This window comes from Choloepus didactylus, chromosome 1 (genome assembly GCF_015220235.1).
Source record: "Choloepus didactylus isolate mChoDid1 chromosome 1, mChoDid1.pri, whole genome shotgun sequence".
Classification (NCBI taxonomy): domain Eukaryota; kingdom Metazoa; phylum Chordata; class Mammalia; order Pilosa; family Megalonychidae; genus Choloepus; species Choloepus didactylus.
In genome coordinates, this window is record NC_051307.1 from 98,844,323 (window position 1) to 98,861,499 (window position 17,177).

At 40.3% G+C, this 17,177-nt stretch overlaps 1 protein-coding gene across 2 annotated transcripts in view; it reads left to right on the forward strand.

Annotated features, from left to right (window-relative positions):
- MB21D2 (Mab-21 domain containing 2) overlaps positions 1–17,177 on the forward strand; it is a 135,399-nt gene that overhangs the window by 15,583 nt on the left and 102,639 nt on the right. The window contains exon 2 of one of the 2 annotated variants that reach the window (XM_037838229.1): positions 9,572–9,663. The exons of the other annotated variant lie outside the window; for it this stretch is intronic. The gene's annotated coding sequence lies outside the window, so the exon portion shown is untranslated. The remainder of the gene's footprint in view (positions 1–9,571; positions 9,664–17,177) is intronic. 2 annotated transcript variants of the gene reach the window in all.

Sequence of the window (17,177 nt, forward strand, 5' to 3'; positions counted from 1 at the left end):
ATTCTTTAAACACTTTCCTCCCTTGGCTTCCATGACCACAATCTCTTTTTGATTTTTTTCCTTTTTCTCAATTTCCTTGTAAGTGGTGGACTTTTATTCCTTTGCCTGACCTTTGATGACTGCTCTGTCTCTTCTCCCTTCACACTTTCTCTGGTCTATCTTAAGCATCAGTTTCTGTCTCTCTGCTGCTATCTCCCAAGGCTGTGTCCCAGCCCTGACCTGTCCATTGCCTCTTAGACATTTCCACCAACATGACCCAAAGGTGCCACAAATTGAAGGTCCAAAGTGAATTTGTGCTCCAAACCTGCTCCTCCTATCTCAGTTGTCCACACGGTGATTCACCACGGTGCCCAAGACAGGAACTTGGTAACCATCCTGGGCTCCCCCTCACTTCTCCACCCCAAAGCTAAAAAGGAACTGAGGCCCTCTCAATTCTGTTTCCTAAGTACCTTCAGACTCCGTTGTCTTCTCCATTACCACTCTCTCAACCTTGTCCAGGTGAGTGCTTCCCGGGTTGCTGCAGTAATCTCTTCACCAGGTTTTCTGTCTCCAATCTTACATCCTTTCAGTCCATTCTCCATGTTGTCAACTTTAAAATCTCCCTAAAGCCCTTCAGTGGCCTCCCACCATTCTTCATATGAAGTTCAAACTCCTTAGTGCATTTTACAAGGCCCTGGGAATCCTAGCTCCTGTCCACATCTCTAGCTTCATCTCCTGCCACCACTTCAAATATTTCTTAAATATGTGCTTTGTGACAGACGTCCCTAACATGATTAGAAGGCCTCAGTGCCCTGTCTCCCACCTCTTCAGCCTCATATCAAACCTCAGATACCCTCACTCTTGGTTTCACCCACACTGGCCTTGCAATTCTTTGAAAATACCACGTCCCTGCCCACTGCATACCGGAATGCCCCATCCCACTTATCACACACCCTTAAAAATCTTGGTTCAATCAAATCGTTACTTCTTGAGGAAGACTTCCAGGCTAGCTCGGAAAAGGTTAAAATTCTCTAAAATGCCATTATAGCCGCACAGATTTCCTAGTTAATCTGATTGCGGTTAAATTATGACTTGGCAATTATTTGTGATTAAGGTCTGACTTTTCCTACTGTGGTAAAGCTCAATGAGGAGCTATCCTGTATCTGTTTTTGTTTGTTTGTTTTTACTTGCCTGAAACACAGTTGTTTGATAAATATTTGGGAGGTGTGCAGTAAATATTGGTAGTGGTGTTGGCTAGTTTGCTTTCATTCTTGAAATTGGATGTGTGTGTGGTGCACAGTTCACATGAGACATTGAGAGGGCGGTGGGTGAATTGAGTTTTAAGTATATACCTTGGTGGGTATAGGGTGGGCCTTCTCTTCCTTTCCCAGTCTTCCACTTCTCTGCAGCATATAATTATGGAATTATAGGAATGTGGACTTTAGAAATTATTTAGTCCAGTCATTCCCAACCTTTTCCACATATGAAGATCTTTTTTTTTTTTTTTTAACCCCTAAGCCAGTGAGGCCTCCCATCAATCTCTGCAACACTACAGAAGCTTGTGAGCAGAAAGAGCCCTGGGCCAAGCATCAGGAAACCTGGGTCCTTGTCTATCCACTGTTACTGACTAGCTTGGTGACGTTGAACAAGCTGTGCAACCTCTCTGAGCCCCAGTTTTGTCTTCTGTCACCAACCTATAATAAATACCTCCTGAACCCTACAGAGTTGATCTACTGAGGAAAAGTCATTTAGTATAATGGAGTATGCTTGTTGTTAACTCTCCTATCTTCTCTTTCGTTGTCTTGTCTCCCTCTTTCTCATGAAGGAATTTATCATTTATTGTTGTACCTTGATGGTTCATTTAGAAATATGAGAAGGAAGCTATTGCTTCTCCCTCCCTTTCTCTCCCCCACCATTTCTTCTTACCTGGTCACGTCTGGAGGCGAGTACAGCCCTTCTCCTTTCCTCCTACAGCCATAAACGCATGCTCCCGGAGTGACCCCCAAAGCACCCCAAAGTTGGCACTTTTCTCCGAATACCATAGAGTGGTAGCTGTGATATTGTCTGTTGAGAAACTCAGTAACTAGCCAATTGTAATTACTGTGGTGTAGCTAATATCCATGAAATGCTAACAGGATATCAGGCTAGCATGGAGGATTTAGTTTTCAGTTACAGTATCCTTGTAGGCAAAATTTGTGGTGCTTTTGTACTTTGGGATCTGAAAGGAGGGTAGGTGGCAGTGTCACAAAAGAGGAAACAGGAGTGTCATTGTCTGAGATAACAAAAATCAGGATGTTGTGGTAGAGAGGCAGAATGTGGACTTTAGGTTCCGAGCTGAGTCTGCCTCCTGGTGGCTGTGTGCCCTTGGGCAAACTCTTTATCCTTCCTGCGACTTCGTTTCCCCATCCATGAGATGGGGACAAAACTGTTTCGTCTCTTAATTTTATAACTTGCTTTATTTTTTAAAGCCTTTGAAGAAAATGCCAACTTTAGAGGCTTGTTGTAAGGATTAAATTGGTACATATGCAGGATGTTACATGAGCAGCAAAAGGCTGGGCATTTCAGGGCATGGTACTGCCCTTCCCTTCCATGTTTTTGCTGAAAATCCTTGTTTTACTTCCTGTCTAAATAGGATTAGTGGATGCCCTGTGGACAGAGGAGCAGCATAAAGTCATCTGAATAAGGTCTAGCAGTGATTCTTTGTGCCAACATTTTGGCTCAACTATTTCTTGAGTAGAATGGAGCTCCTAATGATTTAAGTGTTGTAACTGGACAAAAGCTAGGTTTTCCTGGAAACTAAAAGAAATTTCTCCTGCCTTCAGTATAGTTTCCTGTAGACTTAGGAAAGTGTCGAGTTGACCCAGTAGGAAGCTTATTGCAGCCCAAGCCGCCTTCCGCCTTTGGGAGAGAACGGAGTCCTTCCACTCAACCGTGATGGGCGTATGGACAGAAAAGTTCTTACCTGGCTGGGTTAGAGTAATTGAAATAAAGAAGAGGTTTTACAATCTGATGTGTATACTAATAATTTTTACTTAGAAAAGAAGAGAGAGATAATTTAGAGGGGACGTGACGGGGAGATGTTTGGGACATTTCAGTTTAGGAAAATGTGAGAACTTCCACTCTAAGTCTGCATATGGAGTTTAAGGTTAAACAGTAATCCTCTTGAGGATTTAGGAGTGGGCTTGGAGGTTGGGTACCTGTTGGTAAAATGAGGAAGGTCGACTCTGGACCAGAAGTAAGAAAACTCTTCTCCCCCAGTTCCTAGAGAAGTGGAGACCATGGAGAAGTTCCCTAGCAGGTCACCCTTTCCCCCCCACCAGCCAGTTCCCTTAGTTCCCTGCTTCTGTAGAAGGACACCATGATTGGTTGTATGGAGAAGGCTGATGAACAAGCGTTGATGATGAGTTGGATACCAAAAAGAGCCTTTTTAAAGAGACTGAAAAGAGCAAGGGAATGGGCTTTGAGATTTCAAACAAAGAGGAGGCTTCTTATCGATGCTGATCTTTCCTATCAGTTCTTACCTTTTGTGCTGTGATTAGGTGAGGAAAAGCCTGAATCCAGTCTTTCCCAGGAGGGTCAGCTTTCTTGTGAAATAGGTGCACTGTTCCTTAGAAGCCAGAATGCATGTTCCTATTGTTCAGGCGGGAGATAGAGGGATGGGGTGGCAGGTAGGAACAGAAAAAGGCTTCTTAAAGAATGGAGCAGAGTAGAGAGCTGGGGGTTCATCTTCAGTTTCAAGAGAAGTGGAAACTCTGAATACTTTCTTAGAAAGAAAACTATTCAGTACGCACTATGGCAAAAGTTTGTAAGATTCTGGGCACTTTAAAATTTTTTTCGGGGTTGTTGCTTCAGTTGCCTCTTGCCTCCCTGTCATGATGAGTCTAAAGACCTCTGAGATGAAAAGGCCCGTGTGCTTGTCTTCAGGGGAAAGCCAGGTGGGTGGCTGGGCAAAAACCATGCTCTACTCAAAAACTAGGCTGAGAAAAAAAATCCTAGACAGGGGATAGAATGGGAAGAAGATGGTAGTGGCAGGTTTGAAGAAGAGAGGAAGTCAAGCCATGCATGGGGCAAATGCTTGGACTGGACCATGAGAAGGCTGCCTCCACAAAGCCAAGAATTGTTAAGGACGTTTCCCAGTTATTTCAGGAAATAGAGTGTTTTCCCATAATCTCATAAGGTGCTTGAGACCTTGCTCTATTACTGATTGTGTCATCTTCAGTAAGTGATTTCCTCTCTCTAGCCCTCACTTTTCCTTATCTATAAAATGAGGAAATTGGGCTCTTCTTTGCAGTCTGTGATTTTGGAATTTCCTTATTTATATCAGAACTTGTGCCATATAGCTAATACTTTTGAAATTTCTGGGATAGATTGGGAGATTTGCTGGGGTGGTTGGTTTGGGGCAGTGATTTTACTTTTCAAGGGAATGTCTGGAGAGCAGTTTCTGTTCCCCTTTGAGGAAGTCAGGGTGTCATGTCACATGGCCCAGAGGAAGCCCGGAAGGCCTCCCATAGCTCTCAGAAGGGAGGCCCACTAAACTCCAGGGGAGCCTAGCCACCTGTTGGAGGGTCCCTAACTCTCCCGCACTGCTGCTGGTGGTATGAAAGCTCAGGGCTGCCAAATCAGCATATTCAAAGGACCAAGAAGGCCCTGTGCAGTTTATACTGAAGGTGACAGCCACATATGTGCAAATGAAGCAGTACACCAAATGGGAAATTCATCTTAATCTGCTTTAAGTACTTACTGTTCATTTGCCAAGGTTCTAAGTAATACAATTTTTGAAGGTCCAGAGGTGCCTCATTCATTCCCCCCCACCCCCTTGTACATAATTCTGTGTCCATTGTGTAACTGTTAGAAACATTAGGGTAATTAGTGAGCTACTTTCTGTTTTGCAGTTGCTGTAATGTTAGCCCTGAGTCTGTCTTTACTGACCATATTAAGACCACATTAATAAGCAATGACAGAATATTAAAAAGAGTTGAGCAGGTTCTTCAATTAAGGCTTTCCTGAGCCTTTCTCCCTACCATTTATGTGTTACACCAGGCAGGCAAGGTGGTACATGAGAATGGGCTTTGGGTTAAGAGTTCAGAAACCTAGTTTCTAAAGCCTCATCTGTAAAATGGGGATGAAATTGTGTGAACTCTGTTCACTGGTGGTTATGAGGACCAGTGAGCCTGTTGGGTGCAAAAGCTCTTTGGAAGCTGCTCATGGACTGTACACGTGTTCTTCGCACAGTTCTCGAAGATTGGACAACCACTTCCAGATGGGATTCTGGGCAGTCTTAATGTTTGTGTTTCTTGTGTTTCATGGAATAGAAATGTGCTACTATAATTGGGCTAATTATTGTTACATTTGTTTGACATGTTGTAATATGCAAAGTGCTTTTATCCCCAAGCCCCATGATTTTAATGGTTTTCTACAACCAAGCAATTAAAGAGTAATATGCCTAAAATGAAACTGTTTGAAAATAATTAGGCTTGTGGTTCACAACTTTTGGAACTTTTGTTTTCTCATTTATCACATTTCACTTGGGAAGAGCCTCCATCACCTCAGTAACAATAATAGCTGACATTTATTGAACCATGGTCCGTACCAGCACATTTTACAGATGAGAAAACTGAGGCACAGAGACTTTAAGTAGCTTGATGAAGGTTACACAGCTGTTGTTGCAAGTCCATTGGAGCTTTTCCTACCCTGATAATAATAAAGCATTAATATTTCTTGACTGTATACTAAGTGCCAGGTGCTGTATTAGGCAATGCCCATTCAGAATCCCTTTGAGGGGAGTGTGGTACCTTGTGAAAATGTTCTGCAGATGGCGAACTCACTTTAAATCCCATCTACCATAGTGGATATGCAGATATCCCCATCTTGCTTTTCTCGTACCCATGGGAGACAGCAAAAGTCAGTACTTCTTATGATACTTTTTTTTACTCTCCTATTATATTCATTTATTGTAATCAAGATATTATAAATCAGCTGTCTGCAGCCTGGATTTGGCTAGCAGTCCTATCTTGTTTGGCCCTCACTGTATTAAGTACAAATAAGCAATCAAATTAGATGGCAACATCTAAAAATTTAGGTGATTTTATATGAATCTGGATTTATGTTTTTTTATGAAAAATTGTAGCAATACTGGGTTTACTCACCTGCATAGCAGCACCAAGTTGCTTCCTTTAGACTGGAAATGATCTTCATTTTTTTCTCTCCCTCTCCTTTCTCCATCCCCCATCCACCTACCAGACTGAGGTCCTTGGGAGTGTGTACTTTGTCTTAGATAGAAAAATAAATAATTATTAGAGAGGAAATTCAATGACCTATGCTAAATTGAATCAAAGTTGGCAGCTTAAGAAATATACTTAGTATGGTAACAGAATATTTGCTATTTGTGCAGTGGCTTGTTCTCATGGTACTTTTTGCACAGATATTAGGCTTAGTCTGTTATGCAAGGAAAGAAGGTCCTGTCCCTCTAATCTGAAGGTCTGTGACTCACTGAAAGTTAAAAGGTTGCATACATCTACTATCGACAAAATTATTTTTACTATACTATCCAGCATTTGCAGATATGAGGAACAATATTTTCTTTGAGCAAGCCGTAGAATTGATGAGTTAATGAGATAATGTATGTGAAAACATTTTGTATTGAACCAATAAGTTATTAGACATGTTTTGAGGGCAGTATCACCTCATCACCACATCAAGATTAAGAGAGGCTTTTTGGATCTTTGATCTCTTGCCATTTTGTACCTGGCTGCAAAAGCCACTTAACCTCTCAGAGCTTTTTCCTTACATATAAATTGGCTAATGTTATATCCCAGCACTGAGTACAGTGCCTGGCATAGAGAAGGTGCTCAAAATTTATGTTGGATAAAGGAATAAATAAATAAATATGAGGATTTTTGAGAGTCTACTGATATAATGAACATAAAACATCAAACAGAGTATCAGTACATAATAGTTTGCAGTTTTTAGTAATAGGCTTTTTTGTAAAACTTTCTCCTGGATTCAGGCTGGGGGATGATCTCTATTGTTAGATGAAGGGAACTAAAGGCTGGTAGGTATGCCTGCAGGCAGGTAACAGGAGGCCACAGTGTTCCAGCTATGTGTGAGACACTGGATGGTTGGAATATTTATTCAGGTGCCAGAGCTACCCCATGATGTTGCTCTCTTTCCTCAGTTTCTGATCCCTGCCCTTGCTGGTCCAGGCAGGCCATAGGCAAAAGATTCGGCAGGGGCAAGATGGGTATGACTATAGAATTCTGAAACCTGGAGATGGGAACTATTAGAAATAATAAAATGTTAGCCCTAGAAAGGCCTTTAGCAATCATTAGGCTCAACACTTTCTTTTTACTAATGACTGTGTAGAGATGTGGAAAGAGCAAAGAGCAAAGAGCAAGGACTCTGGAGTTGACCTGTCCTTAGTCTGAATCCCTGCACTGCCTTTTCCTGTCTGTCTAACTGTTGACTTAAGTCTTTTACTTCCCTGACCCTCGTGGCAAATCACTGGGTATTTATAAGGCTTAAGTTAAGTGCAAAACATTTTAGCACAATGCTCCACACATTGTGAGTACTAAGAAAAATGGCATCCATTGTTGTTACAGAAAGGAAATGGAAGCCCAGAGAGATGGGGGTAGTTGATTGAAACTACCAGGTGATAGAGTGTAGAGCTGGGGCTGACAAGGAGGGCTCCTGACAGGGGTGGGTGCAGGGAGGCAAGCTGAGGGCTGAGAGAGATGTGTATTTGTGTCCATGTCTGGGATGGAATTGTCTCTTTTGGGGCTTGAGCTAAGAGGGTAAGTTTAGGAATATAAAGGCAGGACCTTACTCACCTGTTTGAGGTAAGACGGTTAACCTAATTAATTTGAGCAGGAAACTTACAGAGGAACGGAACTTTGTACAAGTCGGAAGATGATGTATATTTTGTATAGTAAATAAATCTTTGCTTTCTTCTTTCCCTGGAGTAGTGGTGTTGTTCCTAGGGATATGCTATTAAGAAATGATGAAAATGACCTCTAAAAAGATAACTTTAGACTTGGATACAGCATGTCACCATTTTTCCCCCACTCAAGAAAATTTTTGACTTTTTGTGATATTTTAAAATCATTCCCCATTGCTCTCTTGGACCTGCTATTTAGGGACTGCTGATAGGCATGTACAACCTCTATCAGTACCACCTGCCATGGTGGATAGGAGGGTGGCTATTATGACATAATGCCATATCCTCATAGCATATATCATTTTTGCAGAAACTCACTTATTTCAAAGGTTTTTTTTACAAGATAGCACAATCACTTGGCTTCATGGTGTTCAGAATTTATGGGTTTATACCTGTGCAGTCAGGAAGAGGCATGCCATGCCAACTGTTAACTTTATAGCTTAGGTTTTTTTCCTTTAGTCATCTCTTACAGAACAGATTGCATCAGACTTTTTTTAATACCTAGAAAATTGTCATGCAGGAGGCTCAGGGTTACATTTTGTCATGATGTTCCCTAAGTCATTAAAAGCTAAGACTGCTATCCTTTAAACCCAGACTTTCTTTTAAGAACACACTTTTGTTTTTCTGATATTGAGTTTCCAAGATTCACCCAAATCATAATAGCCCTAAGTATATTATAGAAAAATCTTCTTAGTCCTGTTATTTCTGATGGGAAATTCCCCTGTGATCTGTGAGAATAAGCTGTTTGTTTGCATACCACTTTACTATTAACAAATTACTTTTATATATTATTTGATCCTCACACTTGTCCTGTGAGGAGGCAGAAACATGTTCCAGTTATTTATTACAAGGAGTTGTTTTTCCAGAAACACTGAAGGATGTAAAGAAAGGACTGCTCTTGAATCTTGTTTCTATGTATTCTGAGACTATATAAAAGTGAAAAGAACTGTTTTTCTGACAAGTTCTAGCTTCAGAAATAGCATTAGACATTTCTTATTTCTTGAAATCCATGCTTCACAGAGAAGACAAGACATTTCTAAAGTCCACCTTGGGATTCTTTTGGGATTCTTACTGACTTAAGCAACATTTTTCGTGGAGAGGTGTTGCTTTGTTTTGGTAACCTGGGCGTTGCTATCTGATTGTGGGTGTTGAGGCCTTTAAGTCTTTACATCTGAGGTCTTTGGGCTGGGCTTATTTTTATGAATGATGGGGTTGTTTTTCATTGTTGATGAAAGCTTCTACTTTTACTGTTCTATTGCAAATTTTGCAAATAAGCCACAAAACACTAGAAGTCCTTCTGTTCTGGATGCATACTTTTTTGCTTCTCCATCAAGTAATTTGGGTGACATTTTTAGCTCAGGCTTGAGGTACCCTGAAACAAGCATCTGGTATGGATGAGTTTCTTTAAAAATGCTCTTAACACCTGTGATCAACTATCAGCCCAGGGAGGGTAGTGGCCTGGCTTGGGCAGATGTCTTTGAGTTTCCTTGGAGGCTGCAGCCTCAAAAAATTGCTTCTGCCACATCTGGGGCTAGGTACACCAAGACTTTTAAAAAAGAATTATTCTTATCAAGTAAAAATTCAGTATTAAGTATAAAATTAGAGACTGAGCCAAGGAACCTCTTGGAATAACCAATCCATTGCTTTCTCTTCTTCCAGGAGTCCCAGCAGTGACTGGTTTCAGTTTTCATGTACTTCAGTACCTTATTTCAGATTTTTCCTTCCACCTAGAATGCCTCCTTTCATCCATTGTAAGTACCTGTCTTTCAAGGCCCAGCCCCCAAATCATCATCTTAGTGGAAAACTTCTTGATCTCCTAGTCAAAGGAGTCTCACCTCTGCCCTGTATGGAATATGTGGTGTGTGTGTGTGTATGTGTCGAGTAAAGAAATAAATATATTTGTTTTTCTGCCTGGTGATTTTTCCACTGGACTACATGCTTGTTGAAAGCAAGGACTTCAACTCTACCCCTTTTAGTGGCTGGCTGTCATGCTTGCATGAATGGAGAGGGGCATGGTCTGGGCCATTCCTCCAGACTTGGGACAGCTGGGGACCTGGAGTTCACAGGGCAGAGGGTGCAACTCCTCCTTTACATAATTTCCTGCAGAGAGAAACAAGAATTAACATTTCAGGGAAAAAAAAAATACACCTTTATAAAGAGGGGAGGGACTTAGACTCTTATTATTTGATTTCAAAGACAGTGAGTGAAGACAAAACATTTTAAGTAAAGTAGTTCATATAAATGACTTAGCACTTGTCTAGCATGTAGCAAGCTCTCAACAAATGGGAACTTTTATGATCATATGGTAATGACTTAATCACATAGAGTATAGGCTAGGCTAAGCTTAGGTACTTGCCAGTTACAATCTTTATTTTCTGGGAACATGTAGTCTAACAGATAAGAGAGCAGTCTTGAGGAAAGAAGACTTTGGTTAAGTCAACCTGGCGAACATAAAACATTGGGGGAAATAAATCTGTATTTTGTGGACAAGATATTTTTATGGGTAGATACTCTTTTTTTTTTTTGGTTCTTTAGAGATGTGATGGTTGTTTAAGAATAAGCATGGTTAACTGAATTTTATTTTATGAGATGGAATTTGCTAGATTGCCCAAGATATTTCCTCTTTTACCTTACTCTTTGTTAATGATATCCAAGTCTTGGCTGGGCCTCTGAACTTTGACTTCTAGACATGAATCTTTGGCTTAGCCATTACTTAATAGATTTGGCAGCAGAATCTATCAGGCTGGTGATTTTTCACTGTAATTTAATGAGTTTAGATATAGAAGGCTGGGCTTGAGAAAACAAACCTGACTGCTAGGATTCCTCTGCTTTTTGTACGCCTGTCATCTTGGTGGTTACCACTAAGTGGATAGTGTACCTGGTGCTGCAGTCCAAAGGGGGTGAGGAGACTCTTCTCCAGAACGGAGCCCTCTGTGTGGTGTCCCTAGGCCCCAGCTAAGCAATCAAAATAAAGCTTTGTTACAGGACAAAGTTAGTGGATGCACTCAAATGATCAATTTCTGAGACACCAGGGTTTCAAAGAGAGAAAGTGTTTATTGCTAGGCATGAAGCAGGAGATCTGAAGGCCTATCAGCCTAAAAAAATCTGTCTCCCTGAGTCTAGGGAGATCAAGGTTTTTATGGATTCTAGCAAAGGGAGATGAAGTCATTACAATTTCAATAGCAAGTATAAGCAGAAAGGAAGAGAGACAAGTATAGGTAGAAAGGAGGGGAGATGGGGTTATTATCATTTTGATAGGAGGTATAGGCAGAAACAATTTACAAATGCAAAGGAGTGAAACTGTGCTGGAACCAAGTTAATGGTTAATTCTGAGCTGATTCAAGTTCTTCCATTAGCATTAGGGGGTTTGCCCTTGTGATTACAAGTTTTTAAAGGGAGTACCATCTTTACAATCACAGGGACTCAAGATAAAGGCTTTTGCAATCATTATTAGAGATCCGGGCAGCCTGAGTACAGTTCAGACATTTTAGATATTTCCCTCTGTCTACTCTAATATACCAGAAAGTAAAAAAGGAATATTTATATAATGATTCAGTAGTCGTATTCATTTGTTAATTCCTAACTGCTCGGTTACAGCTTTGCTGGCTTCTTTCCTTGCAAACGCTTGCTGCATCTAAGTCCTTGATTGCCTTACTACTCAAAGTGAGACCCATGCACCAGTTGCATCACCTACGAACTTGTTAGAAATGCAGCATTTCAGGCTCCACCCCAGACCTACTGAACAGAAACTGCATTTTAATAAGGGCCCAAAGTGATTTATATCCATGATCTAGAACCACCACAGGTGAAGCAGGTCGCAGGACTGTTAGTATATGAAAAATATGCTGCCTTTTTTTTTTTTCCTATTTAACAGCAAAACAAATTGTTAATGAAATAAAAATTTTTTTTGTCATTAAATCATTTTTTAAGACTTGACTTTGGAAAACTTCAAACATATAAAAGTAGAGTGTTAAATAAAATGAACCTCCATTTACCTGTCACCTGGCTTCAACAGTTATTGACTCATAGCTGTTTTTGTTTCATCTATAATGCCTACCCCATCCTGGATTATTTTAAAGCAAATCCAAGATGTATAATTTCTCCTTAAATATATCTTTTTCCTTTTTAACATAACTACAATACCATTATTGCACTTCAAAAAAGTTAACAGTAGTTCCTCAATATCATCAACTATCCAGTTGGTATTCAGATTTCCCAGATTATAGTTTTGCTTAAAGAAATCCAGGCATTTAGTTCAGAGGCCTTGTTTGTACAGGGAAGAATCTAGAGACACTGGTGACAGTGGAGGCTTTTCTCCTTTCCCTCACCTGCTGCCTGGCAGGATTTTGTCTGAAGACTGTGATTTCCAGGCTACTTCTCTTTTTGGAAATAGAAAGGACTAGAAAGCGGGTATTGGAAAGAGCAGGGACTTTGTGTAAGAAGAACTGAGTCTTTTACTTTATCATCATCTCAGTCACAAAATTATTGTGAAACTTGAATAAAAATTGGAATACCATACAGCAATTAGAATGAATGAACTAGAGTTACATTTCCAGCATGGGTGAATCTCAAAACCATATAAAGTTTAGAGAGGCAAGTTGCAGAAATATTTGCACAATGTGGCACCAGTTATTTAATGTTAAATGAAAAGCAATACTGTAAATTATTTCTGAATATGCATATGTAATCAAAGTATGAAAACATGCATGAGAATGACCTCCCCACTACACATACACATATTTCAGGGTAGTAATCACTTCACTAAAGGACAGGAAAATGGGATGGAATAACAGTGATTGGGTACAAGGATATTCATTATATTATTTTTCTTGTTCATGTTTGGAAATACTGCAAAATGAATACTTAAAAACTGGTCAAGTTATGTGAAAATATTTTGTAAAAATGTTAGTTTGTGTGATTTATTGATACCCCTATCCCATTACATACATTTTGAGACGGTGTACAAAAATTATGAAGATGATTCAGCTGGTAGGGTTCCTGGTGGGATTAAAGCTATAAAAAAATAATTCAAAGAAGCCCCTTTTTAGGTATGGACTAGTCTTCTGTTAATCCTCATATGATCTGCCCTTGTTAGTACGGTGAAGATCCAAAGAGTTACAGTGGTAAGGCTGGGCCATTTTTGTTATTATTGGAATTTATCCTCGGAATTTCCAAGGGAGATCTGAGGTGCCAGAGTCCCAGCTCTGCTGTGGCCTGGTGACCTAGAAAGCATCCTACCATCCCAGAGCCTGCACAGACCTCTTGGTGTGATTTGTTCCTGTCCTATCTCTAGACAAAACTACTTCCGAACCATCTGAGATAGACGGTGGTTTTAAAGATCGCTGAGAGGGGGATTCTTCGAGCTTCTTGGAGGACTGTTGAGTCTGTAATCACCTTTCCTGTCACGATGGCCTTTCTCATGTCAGGGCATTCCCCACTGTGCAAGTGCAGGAGGCTGATCAGCGCTCTGTTATAATAGTCTTTCCCTAGGGGATGTGCTGAAGGTCACAAATTTTATATTTATTCATGAGTATAGAACTGCAGCTGGTCAGTGTGGATGCTCTTTCTGACAATGGTATAGCTTTGGAGTTTTAAACCAAAGTGTGTGTGTGCTGAGGTTGGGGAGCAGAAATATTGTTAATTAATCCACGTTGATACAAATGATAGACTGTGTCTTCCTTAGAGTTTAAATAATGTGCTAATTCTTCAGGTTGTCTAGCGTCAGGATCTGTTGGTTGTGGATTTTTGATTGTTCGTAATTAAAGTGAGCCTACAACTGTAGTCGCAGCCGAAACCTGAAGACAGCCCTAAGGTCTGCCTCTGGTCAAATCTAACCTTTGCTACTATGATTTTATTTCCCCCACAGAACTGATTTTTGTCCCCTTAATCATATTTATTGCTCTTATCTCAACTCGCAAGAACCTCTAATCTTCCAGAAACATATATAATTATCTTTTAAGGGTCTGAATTGTGCCAGATGTAGTGGAAGAATTGCCTTCTGGCTCTTGCATGACACTAAATCTTTTTGTATCAGGTTTTACTTCTGTAGAATAGGAATAATACTCTGTTCTTTTCTATCTCAGAATGATCCGTGGATTTGTCCTCTCATTCAAATATTCGTCACCTATGTATTAAGCTCCTCTTATGTGCAGGGTGCTGTGGTGGGTGCTAAAAGGGAGAGAGAGTCATGGGAAGGGGGAAATGTACACGGACACTTCTGAGAAGACATTCCCAATTCAACCTCAGAATTATTGTTTGGCTTTAATCAGGATAGAACTGTTGCTGGTTTTGAAACAAACCAATGTACCACTGTACCTCTACTTACCTCAACTCCTTAACGCTGTAGTGGTTCACTTTAATTTTCTATTGCAAATAGTTAATAGAGAGAGAGAGACAGAGGGTTGCTGCAAAATCAAAGAATGATTTACTATGTTTGAATGCAGGAGGAGTTAAGGAATAACTGGTTTAGAATATAAACAAACAGCAATGAGGAAATGCAATACAATTCAGTCTTAACATCACTGCATAGACACTGGACCCTGACTTTTAAAGGGAAAGGAGTGCCCCATCTACTAGATATTCATGCCAAGGGCTTTGGACTTCGTTTTTCCTGTTTGGGAGCCTGTGTCCCTATAAGTGGTTTTGAGTCATGTCCAGCCTCTTTGCTGTGACAAGAAGTCTCAGATGCCCAGTGACAGAGAAACAGACCAAGCCTGGGAGGGTTGTGAGATTTCATCCAGATTTGATTGTTGCCTTCAGCAGCAGCCTCACCAATGAGGGGACTGATTTTTAGCAAATAAAAGGCTTCCCTGTGTCTTTGAGGGAGCTGCCTCTAAAGGGGAATGAAAGAAGCTGAAATTTAGGTGAATTAATTCTCCCAAGTGAGGCAACCACTCAGCAGTCATATAACCTGGAGAGGAAAGTGGCATTCAGAGAGCAGTGATTCCCCTGTTATTACAAAGGCATCCTTGGGACTGGAATATCAAACTACTAACCCTTCTCACTAAACTATAGCAGAGGTATAACCACTCTCATGTTTCTAGGTACCTCCTAATGGCTTACTTCCCTTCCCCCTTTCTTTTGGGGAATGGTCAAAGAGTTATATTCCTGACAATAAGTACTAAACCTAGCTGTGAACTCAGCTGGGAGCGAACTCTTTAGCTCTTTATATCTTATCTCCTGCACTTTCCCCTTTCTAGCCAGAAATATAAATGTATATGTATGTGTCTTATGCACATGCTAGGCTACAGCCTAGATGAAGTTTTTTCTTGTGTTTCTCTTTTCAGTGTATAATTTTTTAAAAGTTATAAACTTAACTCTCATACAAATATAAAATGAGCATATATCAAAGATGTATTTAGCTCATGAATGAGGGCACCAGTAGGAAGATAAAGCTGGTTCAAAGAGCATTTGAAGAAGTGTGTAGTTATAGGCACTGAAGAATATCAGAATAAGATTGCTAGGTTAGAAATGAAACATTAGTGTCCTATAGGGCAATAAAACAAAAACATTTGGAGTCATCATTTCTACCAGTCAGAAATCATTTCGCATCCCTAATGGATAAAAACCTACAAGTTACCATGTCTGAGACACATCAGAAGTCTAGACCCTAATCAAGCATGAGTACATTTCCTAGAGTATCAGATGTCCTTGGGTGGGCCTATTAGACAGTACTCCAGTATGGCATTGAAAGGACATGCGGCCTTATTTCCAAATGATGCATAATGTTTCTTAATACCCTTAGAGTCATAGCATTTAGCTAAGGAACACATGCATCATTTGTTTGTTTTGTTCAATAATTACTGAATGTCAGTTCTTTGCCAAGTAGGCACTAGAGATATAGTAGTGAATGGGACAGATGGTCCTTGCTGTCATGGAGTTCAGAGGCTACTCTGTTAACATCCAGAAAGAAGGTCTGCACGATTTCTCTTCAGGAATGGAGTTTTATTGTGGGAGAAGCAATGGAAATCATTCTGTTCTGCTCACAGTTCCTTGAAGTCCCAATGCTTATAACGTTTGGGAAAAATGCAGATATCACAGAGAATGACAACTGAAGCCCAATATATTTTGGAACAAGAGCAAGACAAACACTGATTCTACTACTCTTTGTTCACCTGGCATTTATACCTCCCCAGTGGCGAAAGTTCACAGGATCAAGTTTTTGCCATCTGACATGAAGAGTCTCTATTGGCCAGATCTGCCAGGTTTTTCCAGAGGCCTCTGCTGGTTCAGATGTGCTTTTCCTGATTTGGCCAGTTCACGACAAGCTTCAGCAACTTCTGTAGCAAAAACCTGCTAGAGAGACTGCTTTTCCCCAGAATGGTTATGGTAGTTGGCTGACACCTCAAACTTTATAACTGTCAGTACTATTTTCTTATAGCAAATCGATATATTTATTTAGGGTATTTTGTGTGCTTGGCAGTATAAGTTAATTCCTCATCTCAAAAATAATGGCGGAGGTGAGATGGTGACTGACATTTGTCTTAAAGCCATAAACCATTGAGCTGGAAGGACTTGCAGAGATCTTCTAGCACCCCTCTCCCCCGGTTTACATATGGGGAAACTGAGGTGTAGATTGGCCTGAGATTAGCAGCCATTGTCCCTTGACGAGTCACTCACTGCTGGATTCTAGACTGGTGCTTAGTCTTGGTTCCTTCCTCTGTGTCTCACTTGGAGACATGTGAGACTTGGAAGTCATCTAGAGAGGACAAAGGATTCTTTTGTTTTGAGTTACATCTCTGTATCTGTTTACAAAGATAGTTGCTTGAAAATTCAACTAACACTGAAAGATATTAAGAAGAAAACAAAATTCTTGAAATGATGGCACTCAGAGATAATTACACCAATAGTTTTTGGGAACATCCTTCCAGATAATCCTATAAATGTATACATCTTTGTCTATCTATAAATGTATGTATCTCTATATAATATAATTTTCAGTAAATGGGAAGAGCAAAATTTTCTTGCATTTGATTTTTCTTTAACTGAAAAATGATTGTCAACTCATTCTAAGTACAAATGGAAATATTTTCCTTTTAGTTTATATTTTACTCACTAATATAGTCCCAATAATATAACTCAAACTTTTACTGTTCTTAAATGTAATATAAATAATACATGTAAATACAGGTTATGTCTTTGGAGAAGGTGGATGTGGTAGTCACAGAGGCATGCCACTCAGATTCCTTTCCAGGGAGGTCTCCTGGCCAGCTGCTGTGGACAGCCTCCAGCTGTCAGCTCCTTGAGGGGCTGCCTTAGCTGCAGA